Consider the following 22,106-nt stretch of genomic DNA (forward strand, 5'->3'; position numbering starts at 1 on the left):
TTATGGTATAGAAAAAGATCAACTTACACTCTTGATTGATCAACCCATTTAGGTACTTGTTATTCTTTCTTCAAATGTTGTGATATTGCTTTTTACAAGAAGGTATTACGACTAAGGTTTTTGCTTCAGCTACATCTAAGATTGGGTAATTTCCTTCTTCAAATTGTATGATAGTCTTCTTAAATGGGGCATTAGTATATTCTTTTTTTGCTCTCTCGGATAAGCAGATATACTATGTGGGACTCTTGATTATTGAAATATAGAAGAATCAAATGTTACTAGGGCCTTTCTTGATCAACCGCCTATTGAAGTTAGGCCTTTAGTTTCTCAAAGACACTTCAGGTGTTATAGGAGGGATCCGCTTAACTTGCTTATATTTACTCCCTTGTTTCTACCAAAATAAAATTATCCTATGCATGCAGATCAGCACATGTTACATTTTCTAGGGGATGGATTTCTTTTATGAGATGCGTTATGGTCTATCAAAGAGCAGCTGAAGTATAAGCTCTACATGTTGTATCCAAAATAGAAGTGTAGAAATAAAATGGAAAAGATGTACATCGTAGCTTTGCAGGTAGGGGTTGTGGAAATGGACCATGGGCAATACTGTTTACATATGTTGTATTATTGTTTTTTTTTTTTTTTTTTTTTATCGACACAGGGGTGTCCGGGTCAATCCTTACGGGGCCCGACTAATCCCCTGCGGCTCGGGTCCGGCGCCCCAACCCGACCCGCACACGATAAGTGGCGGAGGAATCCAGCAGAGCGGAGACTCGAACTTGGGACCTCAAGGGTCACCGGTGAGAGGCGCTACCGCTGGACCATTCACGCAGGGCTTGTATTATTGTTTAAATGTGTTGTTTTAATATTCACATTTTACCGTACAATTGAAACTTGTAATTGTAGATGCCCTGGATCCTAGTTTGATGAACTTCATAATTTATAGGGCTGAGCTGATATACTTGTATCTAAATACTTCTTTGATGGATGAAATTTTTGGCACATTTTCACTTCTGTAAGATTTCACTTTTTTGAATTAAAACATTGTGCTCTAAATTTTTTGTAATTTCGTTCCAACACTTTTTTGTATGAGTTTTTTGGATCAAGGTTCTTAATCCAGTGTGGGGGCGAAATGAGAATATGTTTAGATTGCAAGTTTTCAGTTTAGGTCAATAGTTGGATCACAGACATTATGATTTTAAGATTACAGACACAATGCGAATACCAGAAATTATGAGAAATCACAGGTGCATGTTCACTCTTCAGGAGATGGGCGTATCTAAACTCGAGGATGAGGTTTAGATAGTATCAACTAGCAAGTGGCCTCATTGAATCATGTCATCCTCTCAAAATTGTTAGCAATTTCGATAAAAGATCCAAGAAAAGACAAATCGTTCCTGATCAAATTTTCATACTGAACCTGTTGCTTAATTTGTTAAGTTGAGAGGAATGTATATTAAAACTTCAGAAACACAAAGTAACCTCATTTATTTAGGCGGCTACAACAGACTTCATAATAGTTGAAAGGTCGAATTTTAGGGTTTAGCGCCAAGCGCTGGCCTGATCAAGCTAGCGTTTCCTAGTACCCGATCAAACGTACATAGAGGGGGCAAAAAACATTTTTTTTCCCTCGGGTGCAGGGAAATTATTACATATAAAGCGTTAAAGAAAGTTCACAATTTTCCTTTGGGTTCTTAACTTTATTCATAATCATGCTTGAGGAACGCGTCCATTGGTTACGGCAGCATAGACTCTGATCAGCAAGCAAAGGCCGAAAATGGACCAAGATATGATCTTGAGAGAGAACGAGAAAGGAACTGTTATTGCAAGAAAGAATGCTGTGAAAATAGATAGCTTTGCCATTAGTATTAAGGCATTTGCGAAGTTTGGAAGATCCTGAGCAATGATGCTCGACACGAAAGTAGAGGCGAAAGCAAACATCATTGCAAGGGAGAGCAAGTGCACGAGCGGAGGGAGTTTGATTTGGGGTTGAAGGGATTGAAGAGCTATTTCAACTGCTGAAGTCAAGCAAAATGCAATGATTATAGCTGCCAAGTCAAAATGATATGGTGGTTGATAAACATGGTGAGCAGGAGCAACACCACCGGAAACTGGTACATCTGGTTGCGGATCAATGTTTTGCTCCTCAAGTACAGCGGCCTCCAGGTCAAGTACAGAAGGAGGAGGAGGGTTGTCTGGGATAGCCGACGTAGATGAAGGTGAGGTTGACGTGAAGAAGATCAAATTCCCAAGCATTCTGCTCACGGCTGTAATTTTCTGAACGCAATAGGTCGATATTCTCCCATAGGTGGTCTCTAACCAGGCCTCCATTTTTGTGAGCCTTGAGTATTTTCTAATCTGATTAATGGCTTGAAGATTGAACACCGAAGAATGTTCCTCGGAAATGCAAAATTGCAAATAAATGATAGTTCAGAAGGTATGAGCTGAATGGTATTTAAATGATGATTCCCAGGTGGTATAAATAGAATTAGGTGGTTGATGTCGATGCTTAATGCTACCCTCTAAATTAATGTAATACTTGTCTTTTTCGGCGTACATCATCTCTAGGGCAAAAGATAAGGAGAACAAGACCAGACGACACTTGGTATTGGACATGCTGGGAAGAAAAGGAAAGAAAGGATAAAGAATGGCAGATCGTTCGGCCTTCCCACTTCCCAGCAGTTGTAGGAGATTTGATTCATTCGAAATTGAGATTCGACTTTCTATTCTAGTCTTAACCCCAGTCAAAATTCTTTAGGGTAAATTACTAGTTTCGTATATAATTATATGACAGCTTTAAAATTTTAAAATAGTTATATAATACCGTGTAGTTATACAAAGTGAAAATTTGATGGAAAGCAGTCTTTCTATCGTCGTTGATAGAAATGCCAGCATTACTCTTAGTTTAGTACTAAACAAAATAGTGGTCTAAGTGTTTTACATATATCATAGAAGGATTATGTGGACACATGCGAAACAATAGGGTTAGATGAATACATAAGTAAAAATATAAGGAGGTTACATGAACATCGTAATTTCATCATCCCTGGTTTTGAAAACGAGTCTCGGTCAATTGCGATAAACACAGATGCTTTCCATCCATTTCTTTACTTATATAAAGACATGAAAAAATTATGTGGATATTTTAAAATATTTGAAAGATCATGTGACATAATACAAATTCACAAGTCATCCAGAAGTAATTTCCCCAAATTGTATAGTTTTTCAACTCGGATTACAAGTCATGCATTTTCCAAATTTCCCCAACTTCTGTAAGAGGGATATAAGATGGGAAAATAGTTGTTCAGATTCTGACTTCTCATAACATGACACATCGTTTTACAAGTGTGGAGAGAAAAGTAGAAAGTGTTAACACATAAAAGTTCTCGCTCAAGCAAGCTAAATATCCTTGAGGATATAGCAAATATGAGAGGTTTGTTTGAACAATGTATTTTCTCTTTTGTGCATAGAGATGGGAATAGATGTGCACATAGTGTAGCAAAATTTGCTGTCAAGCTAACAACAAATGTTGAATGGGATGTATGTTTTCCCATGTGGCTCCAAGAGGAAGCCCAAAGTGACCTCAGAGGAAGCGAATCTGCTGTATCTAAGTCTTGTAATATCAAGTTTACAAAATGAAATGAAGTTATGATGTATTCGACAAAAAAAAAAAAAAAGCAAGCTAAATATCCAGTTAGTTTTAGCGTTTTGGACTTAGTCTCTGATCTCTTTAATGATTCTGTCCCCAGTAACATCTGCAGCAACAACTTTATGCTGAAGGCTAAAGCTAATCTCTTGCCCACACTATCAAAAGGCTCAGTTTTGACATTCTTGACCATTCGGCCACTGATTTTCCATTTGGTTTTTACTATGAACTTTCCCCCGAATATGAAAATATCAAAATTCTTGCTTCTTTTCTTCCCCTTCCAACATTTCTTCGTTTCTATCCTGTGCTCCTTGGTTAAGATGACAGATGCAGGTATTCTAAAGAAAATTTGATGTTGACGTCACTTTCTTTCCACCTGCCATCATGCATGTTCTTGAGTCCTCTCCAACATATAAAACTACTCCTTTTCCAGTGGCGTCAAATTTAAAAAGTTTCCTTGTCCCAAAAAACCAAGATAATATATATATATATATATACGTCCAAGAAAAATGTGACAAAGCATATTTTAGAAGTTCCTTGGTTTTGTAAAAAGTTAATGGAGAAGAGCCCAGATCAAATATTTGTTATCCACATTAGTTATTGAAATATATAAGTGGAGTAAACTCTTCACTTGAACCAACACTCGGGAAGATTCAATTAGAAGATTCTAAAATTTAATGCAACAATATTACCTGCCACACCTGCTAATTCTTCGTTATCTTTATGATTATCCTTCTGAAAATATTTTTTCTGATGGCTAAAAGGAGAATGCTTTTTATGGAAAATTGTAGCTTTTGTTTAAGATAGAGCAAGAAATAACAAGCCAAACTATAAGCAAATTAATCTACAAAGTTGAGTCAAAAATTGAAAAAGGCAAACCCCAATCTAGCGCTAACATCATGCCATGACAGAACCACAAACTCCCATTCCTGCATTGCCAAATCTTGCCGGAAAACAAATTTGTAATGACTATCGAGTGAAGGTAGGGAAAGTTTCACGAACGTGTTCAAAATTCTAACGGAGTCGCTACAAAGACCTCTCCCCACGTCGGAAAATGTCTGGTTTTAACTAAAGAAATAACCACACGATGAAAATAAAAAACCCAATCTAATGGAGTTGCTCCCAATTATACCTCCCCCCGCAATAGCCTAGCGGAGTTTTAAATTATTGGCATTTGGGCTCTTGAACTAAGTTATTCTCCAATTTTAGTAACAACATTAAAAGAAAATCCTGAAACGACCAGTTGTTCCAAACAATAATCTTTCTTACCAAACCTATTTGCTTTTCCCAACGTGAGACTACGAGGATATATAAAAAGTTGAAGAATCAAGTACAATTCTTATGATTATGATTATTATTATTTGGTAGACCAGACAAGATAGCATTTGCGGCCCATGGGTGTTAACCATTTCCAATAATCAGGCGCAACAGGAAGAAGAAGGCCGGGAAGGATGTTATGGGAGCTTCATATAGTAGATATGTAATAGTTTAGAAGATATGCAGTGATAATTTTTTATACTTTTATGTTTATTTTCTCTTAGGTGTTGGCTCTATATCTTATCTGAACTAGTCTACCATTCACATGTCATGCTCATGCGGTCATGCATGAGGAAGAGGAACTTGTCCATTCGTAGCAGCAACATAGGCAATGACTTGCAAGCAGTGACCAAAAATGGACCAGCATATGACCTTGATAGACGGTGAGAATTGGACTGTGATGGGAAAAAACTAATACGGAGAAAACCAAGATCTTTTTGCCACTGATATCGAAGTATTAGCGAAGTTTGGAAAGTTGGGGGAGATGAAGTTTGAGACGAAAACAGGATCAAAAGCGAAGAGCATAGCAAGTGGACGAGTAGAGGGGGTTTAATCTGAGGTTGAAGGGATTGAAGAGTTATTTCCACTGCTGATATCGAGAAAAGCATCAGCCCAGTCAAAACCTTTTAGTGGATTATTAACCTTAGCATCAGGAACTACTAGTCCAGCAGCTGGTTGTGGATCCAGGTGCTGTACTTGGTCCTCAAGTTCAATGGCCTTGAGGTCAAGTTCAGCCGAAGAAGGTGCACATCCAAGCCGGCCGCTGTTGATGAGAAACGAATTAACTGCCTAGGTTTTCTGTTGAAGAAATTAAAAGACAAAAAAATTGCTTCTAACCTCCCCATGCAATACGTAGATACTCTTGCATAACTAGTCTTAACCCGGCCTCCATTTTAGGCACTTGGCAATTTTTTTAGTTCAGGGAAGATTTTAAGACTTGTAATGTGGAGGACTTGAAAGTGAAATTAAGAATTTCAAATTCACCTAGTAATTTCGGAATCGAGCTTAAGCATCGACTGAAGTTAATTTGCAAGCAAAGCCAAACAACATACTACGTAAAATGGTTGAATGAAGGTTCTTGATTCTTGAGGAGGTTAATATCTACGTACTGTATATTTTGTGTTTGAATATCATACAACCTCTTGCCAAGTCAGAAAATGTGATGAGCTCATCAAAATTGAAGAAAACAATTTTTTTCAAAGGAGATTGGATTGATTTAAGTGAATGGCAGGTGATTATCTAGTCACTTGACCCCATAGATATTACTAAATATTTAGGCTCCAAAAGATTTCTCCCACTTAAGTTCCTTCCCAGCCATCCTTTTTGCCTTACCTTCCGGCTTTTCTTGTTTTTCACTTTTTCTTCACCTTTACCTTCCCCTAATAAAATAGGACGGGTACTACTTAATACTCTTCTCCTCCTTTTTCCAAACTTTGCTTCTTTTGTTACCCCACCTTTCCTGGCTATTGTGCTTGTGCTGGTAAGTACTCTCATCCCACGTAAACTACTCCAACAATATTAATATACTGCCCGGCCGGCCCTTACTTTCTCCTCTGATCAGTCCTCTTCGTCAACCTATAATATATCTGTTATTCTCTTTGCTTTCCCCTCCTCTTCATGCATGCTTCGCGCGATATCCTCCACCAACACGACTGCTCTTGGCCTCCACCAGCAACAATCCTCGTCAGTCAGTCGTCCCTCCTCTCTTAATGATGTCATAATGCTCTCGTCGCCTTCCTTTTGATGCCATCTTCCCTAATGGAACAATAACAGTAACTTTCTGATCCCCTTATTCCTTTGATCACTTGAGTTCTGGTGTTCAGTTGTAAATGGAAGGTGATGCCATCTTTCTGATCCCCTCATTCGCTTCCTTTTGGGTGATTATATGTTACCCTCTCCCCTTCCTTTGTGAGCATATTAGGCAGTAGCCAACCTATTGCATTTACGACGTACTAGTATAATTCGATAACGATCAAAACCCAACTTTTCTTTGGCATAATCCACAAGTCTTCTACAAGGACATGTTCATTCGTAACAAGTCCCAGCCTGCATCAAGTCACGTTCATTCATGAAATTTTAGGTCATTTGCGCCATTATATGAAGTCCCGCTGAATTTTTGAGCATAGATGCACAGCACAAGAGTGGGGAGATATAGTGCTAAAAAAATGTGCCCCAGTTACATATATATACATGCATGTGCATACCTATAACTTCTCTTGGAGATTCTGTTGATATAGCCTAATGTTACATTTTTCCTTTTTTTTTTTTCCCTTCAAGCTCGATAGTGTTGCTTCTGAAATGGTATGGAGCTTAAACAAGTTATACTGATTAAAATTTAAAAAAAAAAAGAATCAAAGTTCAACCATTCCCATGTTATTGGACTTGGAAGTTCTAATATGAAACGGGCCCCGGACTTTCCAAAAGGCTAGATGATGAAAATTTTGGGTCAATTACGGGCCTTCCAGTTTGAGAGATGGATGCTACTGGAAACTGGTGTTAGGTCTGGTCATCGACCAGGCAAATGCCTGCCCTCATAGAGCTGCATCCAATTTGAATTGGGCTAGCAACATCTGTGAGAAACTCGTACCCCCAAAAAAAAAGTTTAGTACTTATTAAGTGATTATTATTACTGCGACCAGTGGAATGCAGCACCGAATTCAACTAGCAAACCATCTCTATGACAGTTGGATTAGTAGCATGTTTACTCTTGATAATAGTATTGAATTAAGTCCGTAAAAACTGATTCTTTGGCCGATAATTGTTGCTTTTTTTTTTTAGTTACCCAAAAGTATGTTTCTCCCCCATTTAATTCCGTTCCTGAATTCTTAAAACATTTAGAAAGCAATAATTTTCTGGTGTAAAATTTTACAATCTCACGAGTCTTAAACCGTCGCGTATTGCTTATATTGATTTGCCTATTGAAACTCTGGTTTGCAAAATTTACCATTCCATTTAAAAAGAAGGACAGAAAGCACCTGCAGTTATGGCTGTTGTCCTTGACCAGTTTTGGAAACACATTTGAAGCATAGCTGGAATACCTACTTAGCTTCCTTGTAATTTCTTCGCTGCATTCGATATCATAATTCTCCAGTAGTTTTATGTAAAATAATTAGACACGTTGTGCTTCATTTATGTGTTCAGTATTTGAGTAAGAAACGTAATAATTGTTAGTGTGTGTGTCTCTCTCGATATGTACAGAGTGTGGCTGAAATTTAAATGTATTAATCAATATCCATTGGACACTCATTAACATAAATAGAATTTTATTGATGCCATTATTAGTAGTGTTTTTCGTCAATTATAAAATTACATAAAATTATAGTGTGTAAAGTGAATTCATATGGTAAAATGCGAAACCACAAGTAATTTACCTCCTTTTTTGTTTTTTTTTTTGGCCTTGGCTTTTCAAATTACATAAACTTACATTTGGCTAAAACGGAAATTACACAATTTCATGCATGTCACTGGTATATGGCAGTAGATCAATACATCCTAGAAGCGGCAGGACATGAAAAATGAAGATGGCTAGCAAGATGAGCACATAGATGGACCAAGAAACTAGCTTGAGGCATAGTGGTAAGGCAACCGTGATCGCCAAAAAGAATGCTGTGGCTGCACAAAAGATCCCAGCATACTCCAATCCTTTTGCATGGTTTAAGAACGTCGAAGGGACGAATTTGGCCATAAAAATACATGCAAAAGCCAATACCATGGCCATGGAAGCCAAGTGCACTGACAAAGGCAGTTGAGTTTTGACTTGCAAGGATTGAATGGCAATCTCAGTCGCGGATGTTAGGCAGAACCCAAGAACTAATACTGACCAGTCCATTTGCTGCTGCAGAGGATGAATCAATCCAAAACTTTCCGCACTTTGCTGGTTTGCCTTCGTGGGTTCTGATTCCAGCTCCAACTCCATTTCCAAATCAGAAGAAGGCAAGTCGTCTGAGCTCATTTGGGGACTGAGGAGGCAATGATTTGGGCAATAATTCTACAATTGCCTTTGTTTCTTTTCTTCGTTATTCTTTTTTCCCTTAGTAGTGAATTATACAAAATCTTGCCAGGGCAGGGCTTATATAAAAATAAAAGGCTTCAAGCTTCCTTGGAGAAAAACTCGCCCACCAATTGTGGGTACGGCAACGACTTTGGTATTTTGGTAGACTTGGGGAAGTTACTGGGGAATCCATAATGGCGCTTAGATTAGCGGCGCCCGCAAAAATGAAAAATCTCAGCCGCTAAGATGATTCTGACGGGACCCAAATGACGCCGCAAAAACGAACCACATTAGCCGTTCGATTTCCTCCGAAGAAATCTGGATGTTCCACGCTTTAACGCATCATAAAAAGTTTCGTGACGGACTGGACAAAGCGGAAAATCCAATTTAGTAGGCTTTGGATACGATGCAACTTATGAGAAGTTTCTGCTAAAACCACAACCAATCAATCACCAATTCTATAGCATATTAGCATCCAACTAATCCTTGGACGTGTGACACTCGGTTAAAATCTTAACCCCTTCTAAACAAAACCCAATTTGGGGTTATAGTTCAAAAATATTTTTAGGTGTTAAAAATATTTTTAAGGTATTTGGTGAATATCAACTCATAAAATTAGACATCAAATTTTTGGTGTTAATAACACTCTTAGCAAAAGTTCAAATTTGGTGTTTTTAAAATAACTTTTGTGATTTAAAATAAAACATAAAATTTACATTATAAACTAAGTAAAGAGATACGTACATTTAAAAATTTTCAAATTACTTATTATCCAATATAATAAGAGTAAATCTTATATACACTGACAGTGCATACACTATTACCGTTGGATCCATGACACATATGCAAAAATTGAATTTCAAATTCAAATTTTGTATAGTTGTCATTCATCCAATACACTGTTAGTGTAGGAAATATTAATTCATATAATAAGTACTTATTAAATTATATTTTCGAACAATATTTAGAAACATTTAAACATTTAATAAGTACTTTAATTAAAACCTCTATTGAAAAAGTATTTTTTTAATAAATTACCGCAACCCTGAATGGCCCCAAGTCTAAGTTGAGAGATACCAAATAGAAGGTTATAGATTTTGATAGGCCAGTTTGTGACATGGATTAAACCAGACATGACAAAGAACGTTTTAACCTACAGTAGATGGAAATTATTTTATTTCAACCACTAAATTATTTTTCATACCAAATGGTGTACTAAACTCCTAAACGTGTTTTATCTTGATCATTCTGTTAATTCTCACTGTTAAGATGGATGGAAATTAACCCACGTGAAAGTCACACCTATTCTGAATTAATAGCTTTGGATGTTTTGTATGAAAACCACTAGCTTATTACTTGCTTCATGCTTCTCGAAACTGAAAAATATGAAATTCTCAATGTTAAGGTCCTTTTTCTTTCTTTTCTTTTGAGAGGATCAATAGAATATTAGGGTCATTAGTACAAAAACTAATTCCAAATAACGAGGTCTCTTCTTGATTCTTCAACGTTATTAGTAGAAAAAAATTTCAGAAATCAATGGATTGGGTTTAAACCAAAATTCTTAAATCTAGATATCTAAACCGAAATAAAAACACCAAAAATATTGGACCGTTTCCCTCTAGAGACCCCACAAAAACCCAAAAAAAAAAAAGGAGAAATGAATGTTATTGAACAACAAGGAATTTGTGTGGTAATATGAGAAACCACAAGGGATAAATTGTAATTTAACCTTTTTTTTTATCACCGTAGGTTTTCAAACTGCATAAATTTATTTTTACATAGAATCACAAGGATGTTAAATTGATATTATTACACTATTAAGAGATTGAATGGGGAAACACAAAACTACTGGGGGAAAATAGTAATTTTACCCTTTTTTGGCCGTGGCTTCTCAAATTGCACAAATTAATTTCTGGCTGTAAAAGAAGTTACACAATTTCATGCATACCACTGGCATTTGGCACTAGATCAATACGTCACAGAAGCGGCAACACATGAAAACTGAAGATGGCTAGCAAGATGAGAACATAGATGGACCAAGCAACTAGATTGAGACATAGTGGTAAAGCAACCCTGATGGCCAAAAAGAATGCTGTTACTCCATCCCTTTTGCATGGTTTGGGAATCTTGAAGGGACGAATTTGGCTATCAAACATACTTGTAAAAGCCAATACCATGGCCATTGAAACCAAGTGCACTAACAATAACAGTTGAGTTTTGGCTTGCAGGGATTAAATAGCAATTTCAGTCGCTGATGTTAGGCAGAATCCAAGAACTAAAACTGACCAGACCATCCGCTGCAGAGGATGGCTATTTGAATGCAAAAGTTTCTCTGCTTTGCTGATTAGCATCCGTCGATTCGAATTCCGACTCCGAGTCCATTTCCAAATCATCAGAAGGTGTGGAAGGAGGCAAGTCACATGAGCTCATTAGTGGACAAATGAGGCAATGATATGGGCAAGTTTGTTTGGATAGGGTATTATTTGGAATAATTACTGTAGTATTTTTTATGATGTGATGTATGTGAGATAAAAAGGTGGGTTGGAAAATGTGTTTATGATACAAGCGAAATATTATTTGGGATAATTTCACTATCCAAATCTTTGGTTTTTTCTTTCACTAAACTAGAGTGCGCGGTAAGTTTCGAAAAAATAAAAAGAAAAAGAAATAAAAGGTACATAGTCATGCTTATGCTATTTTGTTTAATAGTATAATTTACTCACTCGTATAGTCATGGCCTTTTAATGTCAATTATGCAGTGTATCTCAATTATATACCAAATATGTTGTAGTTTACTCATTGTACAAACGAAGAACTTTAGGTAAATTCTCCATTACCGTTTATTAACCTATTTATCGGTTTTGTATATTATTTCAAAATTAAATTTGGATAAATGACTAACTACGTCCATATCTAAGAAATTTTGAAGTTCTCATGTATATGTTTGCTACGTCTGGTTTGTTTGAATAGAGTATTATTTGAAATATTATTTAAAATAATTACTGTAATATTTTTTGTAATGTGATACATATGAGATAAAATATGGTTGAAAATATAAAAAGGTGGATTGAAAAATGTGTTTATGATGCAAGCGAAATATTATTTAGAGAAAATTGCTATCCAAACACTCCCATTATATGATGCAAGCGAAATATTGTTTTTGCTCCTATCCTTGTAAGTTGACTCCTTGACTAAAATCAATGCAAATTTTGATATTCTAAATAGTAAAATTGGATTATATGTTTACATCGATCTTTACATAATGTGAGACCTGCAAAATAACATTTGGAATTTGTATTTTAGCATAAAGACTAGGGGAAGTACCCGCGCATCGCGGGGGTGTTTGATGCCTGTAACTAAAGAGAATTTTTTAGTGGTTGAAGTGAATATTATTTCCATATTGACCAAGTTATTTTTTATCAAGAACCTATCGGTACATATCATCAATATTTTTGCCAAGTGAGCAAGTGATTGAAGATAAGAGTAAAATAACAACGCATATTAAGTAATATTAACAAAATTGTTGTAGATAATAATGCATATTAGCCGAATCCTACTTAATATAAGTAGAAGGAAATGCATGGATAATGGAGTAGTTTAGAGGGCATTAGCCTAATCCTGAAAGCCGAAAAGGGGAAAACGGAAGAATGTGAAAGAGGAGACATCGGAACAACTATAACCGATACTTAGACATTAAATCATCAACATACCTATGTTTTTTGCTGTTTAATTGAGATGTAAATAGTGATATATTGCTGGTGTGGAAGCTATTTCAAAGTTATGGGATTCAGACATGAGAACTCATGCATTGGTATTATTATGAGTTGTTTCAGACAGTTAAATGAATAGCTGCAACATCTCTTTATTTTAATTGCACTATGACACCATTTCAATAATTACACCAACACATATGCTCATATAAGTTGTACCCAATGCACTAACGATTGCAAAATAATCCCTCATTCCAAAAATACCTAGATGTCCTTATATTATATAAGAATGAGTTTTGGTCAATTTTGTCAAATGCTACTATATGATAACATCTAGCAATCATTGCATTTGGTGCAATAGCTAATAAATTAAGTAGGCAAAGATTTTACAAATTCTTAGAAATTGAAGTTATTAACTTGTATAAATTAAGATCCTTTTTAAACTACTTTGGGAGCTTTGTTTTTGTTAAATTGTAATAAAGTATTTACAAGGATCTTCAAATGATAAGAATATTTTTGTCCATATAATTTTTTGGTAGTACTAAATTTGCTATAGTTTCAGTCAATTGGTGATAAAACAACTCCAACTTCAATCGAATTTTGGAACTATTTATGTGGCATAATTTGTGGTGCAATACTGATGAAGTATGTATCTAAATTTAGGTTGAATTCTAATGTTTTGTTAAGGTAGTTAGGAATGAAAGCTTTAACGAATTCTATTCAACCACTATAGACTACTCAATTACTATAAGTTTAGCAGAATATAAGAGAAAATAAACATATTATCAAACATAAGATTAAGACAAGCTATAAGTTTTATAGCAGCAGATCAAACTACCAAAATCAATTATCACATGATCGCATAAATGAATCAACTTTATCACAATAGCAAATCAGCAGTACAAAGGTCAAACTACCACCAAATGGATCAAATATTCCTAGAAATAGGACAATCATATATATAACCAAATACATAAATGAACGAACTTTATCACCAAACCAAATCAGTATCACTAAATACGCACTAACACCAAAATCAATTCCAGAACTAACGACATGTATATCAAAAGAATTTAAAAGATTCAGCAGAAAGAATAAACTTTTGGTTACCTTATTCCAAATGTTCCCTGCAAAACTTTTCCTCACACACATGAGGCTGACATTGTTAATGCATTAGTATTACCTAATTAAATATATTAACATGTGCACAAAAAGCAGTTATACATGTATCATAGGTTATTTGTAAATTATGACAAATTTCAATGTAAAAAATACAGTTTCAACATACCTTGGCTTGGAGATTCTGATTAGGAGATGTAACACACTTCCAATGAATCCTGTTCCTACCACAAATACAAGTAAAGCAAAAAAAAAATTCAAAAAGCTAAGTCAATTGATTGTTATGATTTGTTTTCAAATGGATGAAAGATGGTTCCAGACAACAATACCTTTGTTGAGCAAACCCAAAAACTAAGAAAAGGGGATGAATTGATGGCCAACACTTGATGCTATAAGTTTTTTAATAATTAGCATTAATTTTGTCTTAACCATCCTGGTTCTAGAATGGTTGGGAGTGGTAAAGATAGCTAAAAAGACAATCTTTTAAATTAGACCTTAAACCAAAATACATGAAGTTGAAGCAGCAGAATTTGAATAGTAACACCTATCTAGCCAACTTCGTGCAATTATCCCTAATAATTGTGTCTAATAAATCATTTGTAGTAAACCTTTGCAGTGAATGGAATTTAGCCAGCTAAGAAGTCTAGAAGTCTAATCAGTTACATCAAATCAATGTTCTCCAACCTTTAATTTGCAACTCACTAAAAAGACCAGTACAACAAACTCACATTCCTAAAATACCCCTCTCTCATTAATTTCTTTCACTAATTACCTACTAAACCACATTCTCTCCAATTTAATTAGAGACTAAGGACGTTTAAATAATTACAACCACACAAAAGCTATTATCACTTATACCTACAACTAAAAAGACAACAAAAATAATCATACATTTCCAAAATACCCATAAAAAGACACAACCCCATTTCTGGAAATGTATGACAAAAGAATTCACCATAAGTTGTATTTTGTGTTGTACCTACCATATAAACTTTAAATGTATAAATATGAGAATATCTCTGTAAACATACCCAAACACATGCTGCTATAAGTTGTACCAAAAGCTTTAAAAAAGCTACATATTATTTCATATTTCCAAAATGCCCCTACCCATACGGTTGAAATTCAAAGCCCTCTTTGACTAAAACTCATTCTTATACAGTATAAGGAATTGGTAGCTAAGAGATATTCCGGTAATTACACCAGCACACAAGCATACATGGATTGTACAAAATGCAAAAACGATTGCACACTCATAACACATTCCATCAATACCTAGGTGGCTCATCAATGACAACTTTAAATGTATTAAAATGGGGAATTATTGGTAGTTAAGGGATATTTCAGTAATTACACCAACACACAAGCATATGTAGGTTGTACAACATACAAAAACGGTTGCACACTCATAACACATTCCATCAATACCCAGATGGATCATCAATGAGAACTTTAAATGTATTAAATGGGATCATTTCAATAAACATATCCAAATACAAGCTTCGTTAAGTTGTACATAAAACTTTTAAGCTAATGCATAATATTAAGGATTCCCAAAATAACCCCACCCTTGCGGTTGAAATCTTTGCCCTAAACTCATTCTTATATAGTATAAGGATTTTACAATAGTAAGTTAGGAAGTGCATCCACTAAAGAAATTTTCTGGTTTCGCCAGTGGGTAGGTACAAGCATCTCAGCTTGAGGCCGGCAAATGGTGCTTCATTCTGCTTAGCAGCTGAGGCCAAGGCACCCAACGTGTCCATTTGATTAGCAGAGGATCTTAGTGAATAACAAATGTTCCTTAGCCCAGAAAAAAAAATTTCTTGCGATAAGTAGTGGATAGCAATTGGAAGAATGCAAAGATGTTCTTGCGACTCCAAGTATTATATCTGATTTTTTAGTACTATTGAAGATATATACTGTAATTTTTATTAGTAATTCTCTACATCTATATATGGCTCTGTTTTTCAGATCTTTCATATCTGTATATATGTATGATGTAATTTCTATTATTAGTGCAAATTTAACGAAAGTATATTAATAATTTATCCCAAAAAAAAAAGTGTCACGGTAGTGCTCATATTAAGTTGCCTCGTTCATTGTACACAAAAACCTCATACTCCAACCATGGGAAAAAAAAAAAAAAAAAAAACTCACCACTGCACTGGAAAAAATGGAATGGAAATTAACTTGACCGAATTAATAGTGCTAGATCAAGTGGAGAATACACTTTGGAATTGTACTGTACAGTTGGGTCAAGTGTTTTGCCCTTTAGTTAACTCCATGACAATGTGGAAATTGCGACAAATGATAATTGCAATAAGAGCAATTGCATAGACGGTCCAGGAAATGATTTTGAGGCTGAGATGGAAAAAAGGGGTGATGTCAATGAAAAATCCGGTCACCCCGAAAAAGACCCCGGCATTTTCAAGAAACCGAGCCAGTGCTGATAGATTTTCAGGCACGTATTTCGATACCACGAAAGCAGCCAAGGCGAAAACCATTCCAAGGCAAGCCATCTGGAAGCTCAAGGGGGGAAGCTGATGATGATGGCTGGAAGTACTTGTGGAAGCTTGGTTTGATTGAACAAAAATGCCGAATGCAGTGAAACAGAAGTTCATGAACAGAGAAAACCATTCAGGATGTGGAGGATAAGGAGGTGGAACATGGATTATTGGAGGAGTGCCATAATTAGGTGGTGGTGGTGGTGGCGGTGGATGACTGTGGGGTGCAGGTGAAGAATCCGGTAGTGGATGTGGCGGTGTTGGCCGTTCTAGTGGTGGAGGTGGTGGTGGGCTTGCTGAGGAAGGTGAGTCTGCGGGGGTGTTCATTTGAATTTGAATTGGTACGTGACGGTGCATTTTCCCTCCGGGAATTTGCCATTTATACGGGCTTGGATCTGGGATGGCTTCGAAAGAACTTCAACTGGGGTCACAGGCTTCCTCAGCACGGTGACGTGACATTTTTCACTTAGACCCCGTAAACTTTAAAAAATGGCTCTTTAGGTCCGACTAGTTTCAAATTGAAGGAGAAGATTGCTGTTCTTCCCTTCTTTTATTGGCACAAGAATGACCGTTGAATTGCAATTTTTAGGAGTTTTCATTAAAAAAAATGTAGGATAACTATTTGATATATGTGAGGTAAAAAAGTGATTGAAAAATATGTTTACAAGAGGATGATTGGAAAATGTATTCATGAAAAACGTAAAAAATTTTTTTACAAAAAACACAATTCAAACAAGGTTACTTTCCCATAATTTCTCGGCAAAACTTTTCCTTATCAATGTGATAGTTTTTACCATAATTTGTTCTATAAAATCTAGTTCAATAAAACCATATTCAATAGTAAGGTCATGTCTAATTTTTTCTTTTTCAATTGTAATACTTGTCAAAATTCATACATAAACATGAACCTGTACCTTTCGTACTTCTAGACAATGAAAAGGTTAATTTTGTACTGGGCAGCCGTGTGTAGTGAAATGGAATACCATATTGATGAATTATTTCACAAAAAAAAAAGAAAAAAACAAACAAAACATCATAAATACTGGTGTATATCAAAGCTCACATGTATGTAACATGCACAATAGCCAACAATGTTTCGAGTTCATCATTTTGTATTACATTTAAAGAAAAGGGTAGTCCTTTGATCTTCTTAACATTTCCCTGCCAGCAGAAATTTACTATTCATAACAGAATCGCTGTCTAAGTAATAGGGATCTTTTAGTCTTCACCACTAAATGATTTTTTTTTTTTAAGATCTTGGTTAAAATATTGTAGTGATAACTAAATTAATCCAGAAATACAATCTGCATCTAGAAAAGATTCTTGATTGACTATTAAAGCCCAGGTAGTCTTAAGATTCTGCATTGGGTATTACCTATTAAGCCCATTTTGGAAATTATGGGGTTGTTGTTAAATGGGTATCAAAATAAATGATTCCCATACATGTTGTTTGGTGTATCATTATAAGAATCGTTTAATAGGAACGAAAATTTGAAATTTTGCCTCCTATCATTTCCCGTTCTTGACTTGACTTGATTTTTTTTTTTTATTAATATTGAAATATAAAACATGAGAAGAGGACATGGACCCAACCCTCCTATAGAAGAGATTAAAAGTATTCACTCTGTTATATTATTAATGTCATATTTCACAATTTTCATTGTCTCAAAATTAGAGTCACATAACCTTTTTACACTTTCAAACTTCCAAACATGCCCTTACAAAGTTTTTAATATATAGTGGGTTAAATCATTCATGTGGAACAATAAAGTAAGTTTTAACTTGAAAAAAAAAAAAAAAATTGGTTGCGTACATTACGACACCTGATTGCATCCACACCTTTAATGAGTCTACTATCATTTCAACACAAGTTGGGATGGGACTCAAAATAACTACGTACTACTATCAAGAATCAAAATCCATTCTCTGATATAATGAGGGCAAACCTAGAAATGGGACGCTTGCAAATAACAACACGACACTATTGATAAAAAAAAAAAAAATTCAAAAATTGAAATGCAGCTACTATTTCAGGACGAAGGGGGTATCAGATATAAGGAGCACCACTCTTTTGTAATAATTATTTTAACAAAATGTAAGCTAATGCTATCAAGTTAATTATTTTAGGACACGGGTTCCAAATTAATAACCCCTTACTAAAATGAAATCCATTTTGGTTCCAAACCAAGAATATAGTTAGCGTGGTTGGTGATTCCAATTTCAGTTATGTAAAACAAACACAAAGTAACAAATCTGATTGTGACAGGACTGCAGTGAGTTGGTTATAATCATTTACGAGTTACGAGTTACGTTATAATTGTGGCAAGACTTTTGGTCCAAAGTCATCTTGAGGGACCCTGAAAACTAGAAGATCCGGCAATCTACCAGTAAAAACTCGCTACTGCATGCAATGCGATGTTCTTCTTCCTGACTTTACACTGGATGCTAATAACTGGTGATCAGGACTTGGGGACCATGGAATCCACAGGGAAGACTACAAGTAAAATGGCTATCCTGAAGGTTAGAGGATGAAGCCATGTTTGCCAATCTCATATTTCATCAAATATTTCTAGTATACGTTGCAAATTCCAAGTTTTCCTTCCGTGTGAATAAGATGCAAGTCTAAAGAATTATATATCTGTGTTCACATTTGTTCCTACAAATTAAAATTGCTGGGAGCTTGCTTCCTTTTCATGGTTGATGTGAATATCGAGTCAAGGGGCCAAAAAAGTTGGTTGATGTGGAATGATGTTAGTAAAGTTTCGTTTTGTTTCGCTAATGCTAGTAAAATGTGACTGAAAATTGCCAACAGCATAATTTTACCGTCATTTGGAAACAACTCTTTTTTTTTTTTTTTTCCTGACAAAACCTACTGTTTGCATAATAAGATTCATTATTCATGTGGTGATGCTTTGTTGCCTTCAACCACCGGGGCATCATGCGTAGAAACACCCGAACTAGGCCATGAAATTGGGTCTGCTTCTTCACTTGAATATGCTTCATTTATAATGGCACTATTAAATTAAATCACGAGCTTAATCCAACCAAAATTGTAGATTATTTTTTTTCTTTTTTACTGCTAACTCTGAGTTTACAAAGGTTTATACATGTGATCCAATAAATGAATTTGAAAAGCTTAATTAAGAGGAGGCCCTTGTATTAACGATAAACCTCAGCGGTGGTTAATGCTATGAGTTTTAGGTTATCATTTTCGGTAAATTACGATTTATCTCCTTTGGTTTCACATTTTACCATATAATCCCCCTATCATTCATCAATGTCCACTTAATTCTTTATACAAAGTGAAAAATGAACAAAAAGCAAATCTAATTACGGAGATTGGCCCAAAAACTGAGTTTGAAGCATAAATATAGAATACGTTGAAATATCGAATATCCACTTAGTTTTCCTATGGTTTCGCAATCGACATCTCGAATTTCAACTAACACTGTTGTTGACGGTGTTTTCTATCAATTTTTCACTCTACATAAAATCACATGGAATTAAGTGGATATTATTGCACAATCAAAAAAATTATATGATGAAATGCAAAACCACAAAGGGGTGAATGGTATTTATCATTTTTTGCCGCCTTGGCTTTTCAAATTGCAATTATTTACTTTTGGCTAAAACAGAAGTTACACAATTCCATGCATGTATCACTGGCATATGGCAGTAGATCAATATATCATAGAAGCCGGAGAACATGAAAAATGAAGATGGCTAGCAAGATGAGAACATAGATGGACCAAGAAATCAGCTTGAGGCATAGTGGTACGGCAACTGTGATCGCCAAAAAGAACGCTGTGGCTGCGCAAAAAATCCCAGCATACTCTAGCCCTTTCGCATGGTTTGGGAATCTTGACGGGACGAATTTGGCCATAAGAATACATGCAAAAGCCAATACCATGGCCATGGAAGCCAAGTGCACTGACAAAGGCAGTTGAGTCTTGGCTTGCAAGGATTGCATAGCAATTTCAGTCGCTGATGTTAGGCAGAACCCAAGAACTAAAACTGACCAGTCCATCTGCTGCAGAGGATGAATCAACGCAGAAGTTTCTGCGCTTTGCTGATTAACCTCCTTGGATTCTGATTCCAGTTCCAACCCCATTTCCAAATCAGAAGAAGGTATAGAAGAAGGCGAGTCCTCTGAGTTCATTTTTGGACAGGAGGAAACAATTTGGCCAAGAACTTTTTCTTCTTGGGGTGGTATATATACTATAATTGGCCTTTTTTCTTCCCGGCTTCGAGTAGAATTATCTAATTCTTGCCATGACGTAGCATTTATACAGGGCTGGGAGCCTGGACTTCGGAAGTTAGAACAAGAACTCGCCCACCAAAACTGAAAAAACCATTGAAGTGTAGTCGGGCCGCAAAAATGACCAATATTAGCCGTTAGATATCCTAGAATGAGATGTGAAAGGTCCAGAAAATAAATTGATAAAACAATGTTCCATGCGCAGGACACAAAGGAAATTAGCAGTTCCATGTCATCTCAATTCTCACCCTGTTTTCGGAGAAAAAGCTAATGATCTCTTCCATGATTTTGATGTTCCGCCATTTTTAATTACTCCCACCGCAATTAATTAGGCTTTGCCACGACTTCTTTTACTACTTCGTTTCATGGATCTTGCAACTTTTCTTACGGGAGATTCGCCATTTTCATTGCCAAACTTTTTCACTAAAACCAATGTCATCCTTCATGTTTTTTTTAAAACCAATTTAGTCCTCAAAATTTTATTTGCTATCTAATTAAATTCTTCTGCAGTGGCACTGTCAGTTGGAACCTTTTCAGCCAGAAGGTAACCAGCCAATCAAGCCTAATATAGGGAAATTAAGTTAGGACCAATATGAGGATGCAAAGATTTTTTTTTTCCCCCCATCAAACAGGGGGAAAAAAAACCAATTTTCCCTCATATTGGATAGGAAAATAAAAAGTAACTTTTTCTTTATTAAAAACAAAAACCCAGGTACCTTTTTTCTTCTTCTTCTCGTCTGTTCGCCGTCATTAAATTCTCTGCTTCTCTACCGGTGGCAGAATCACAGCCAGCACGCCGTGGCTGCCTTGCCCTGTTATCTCTATCGGTGTTTCATTCCGACATTTCTACAAACAGGCTGAAGGCATATATATACCCAATCTTCTTGTTAAAATACAGATTGTTATCCAACCAAAATTTTTCCAATTAAACCAAATATTCATAGTCTTGAAGTGACAGAAATTTAGGAGCTTTTTTTTTTCCTAGGTGTAGTCAATGATTAGCCGCTCCACAATACTGAGTAGATATTGTTGATGCAAAATGAGATCAAATGGAACAATTTCCAACCTCAGAATTTCTAACCAAACCTCGAAGAAAATGAACAAGAAAATACCCCAAATGCCAAACACTTTGATTCGAGAGCCTAAACCGAAAATGAGCTGTTGTTTTCACTACACTCGCGGTTCCAGTTCCAAGCAAATGAAGATGACCCAAGAGGTGATGATGGAAATTGAAGATTGTCAAGGATTCCCGATAAAGATATTAACTGATGATGCTTTAGGATCATTTTCCGATAAAGACGTTAGATATGTGGAGGTGAGTTTTTTACTTGAAACTGCAGTTGTTTTGGTGATACAATTCCACAAAACTTTGTGCGCCAATTGACTTGGCGGCTATGGCGGACGTGGGTGGGAGGATAAGTGGAAGCTTCAAAGGTTGAACGAGCCGTGACTAGGCCAGCTTTCCATTATTTATCTTAAAGTCCGATTGATGCCTTTCGGACGGATGAATCTCAGGGTCACCGCTCAATGCTGGCCAGAGGAGATAAGTCGAAGGAGAAGA

The sequence above is a fragment of the Coffea eugenioides genome, chromosome 4 (assembly GCF_003713205.1).
Source record: "Coffea eugenioides isolate CCC68of chromosome 4, Ceug_1.0, whole genome shotgun sequence".
Taxonomy (NCBI): domain Eukaryota; kingdom Viridiplantae; phylum Streptophyta; class Magnoliopsida; order Gentianales; family Rubiaceae; genus Coffea; species Coffea eugenioides.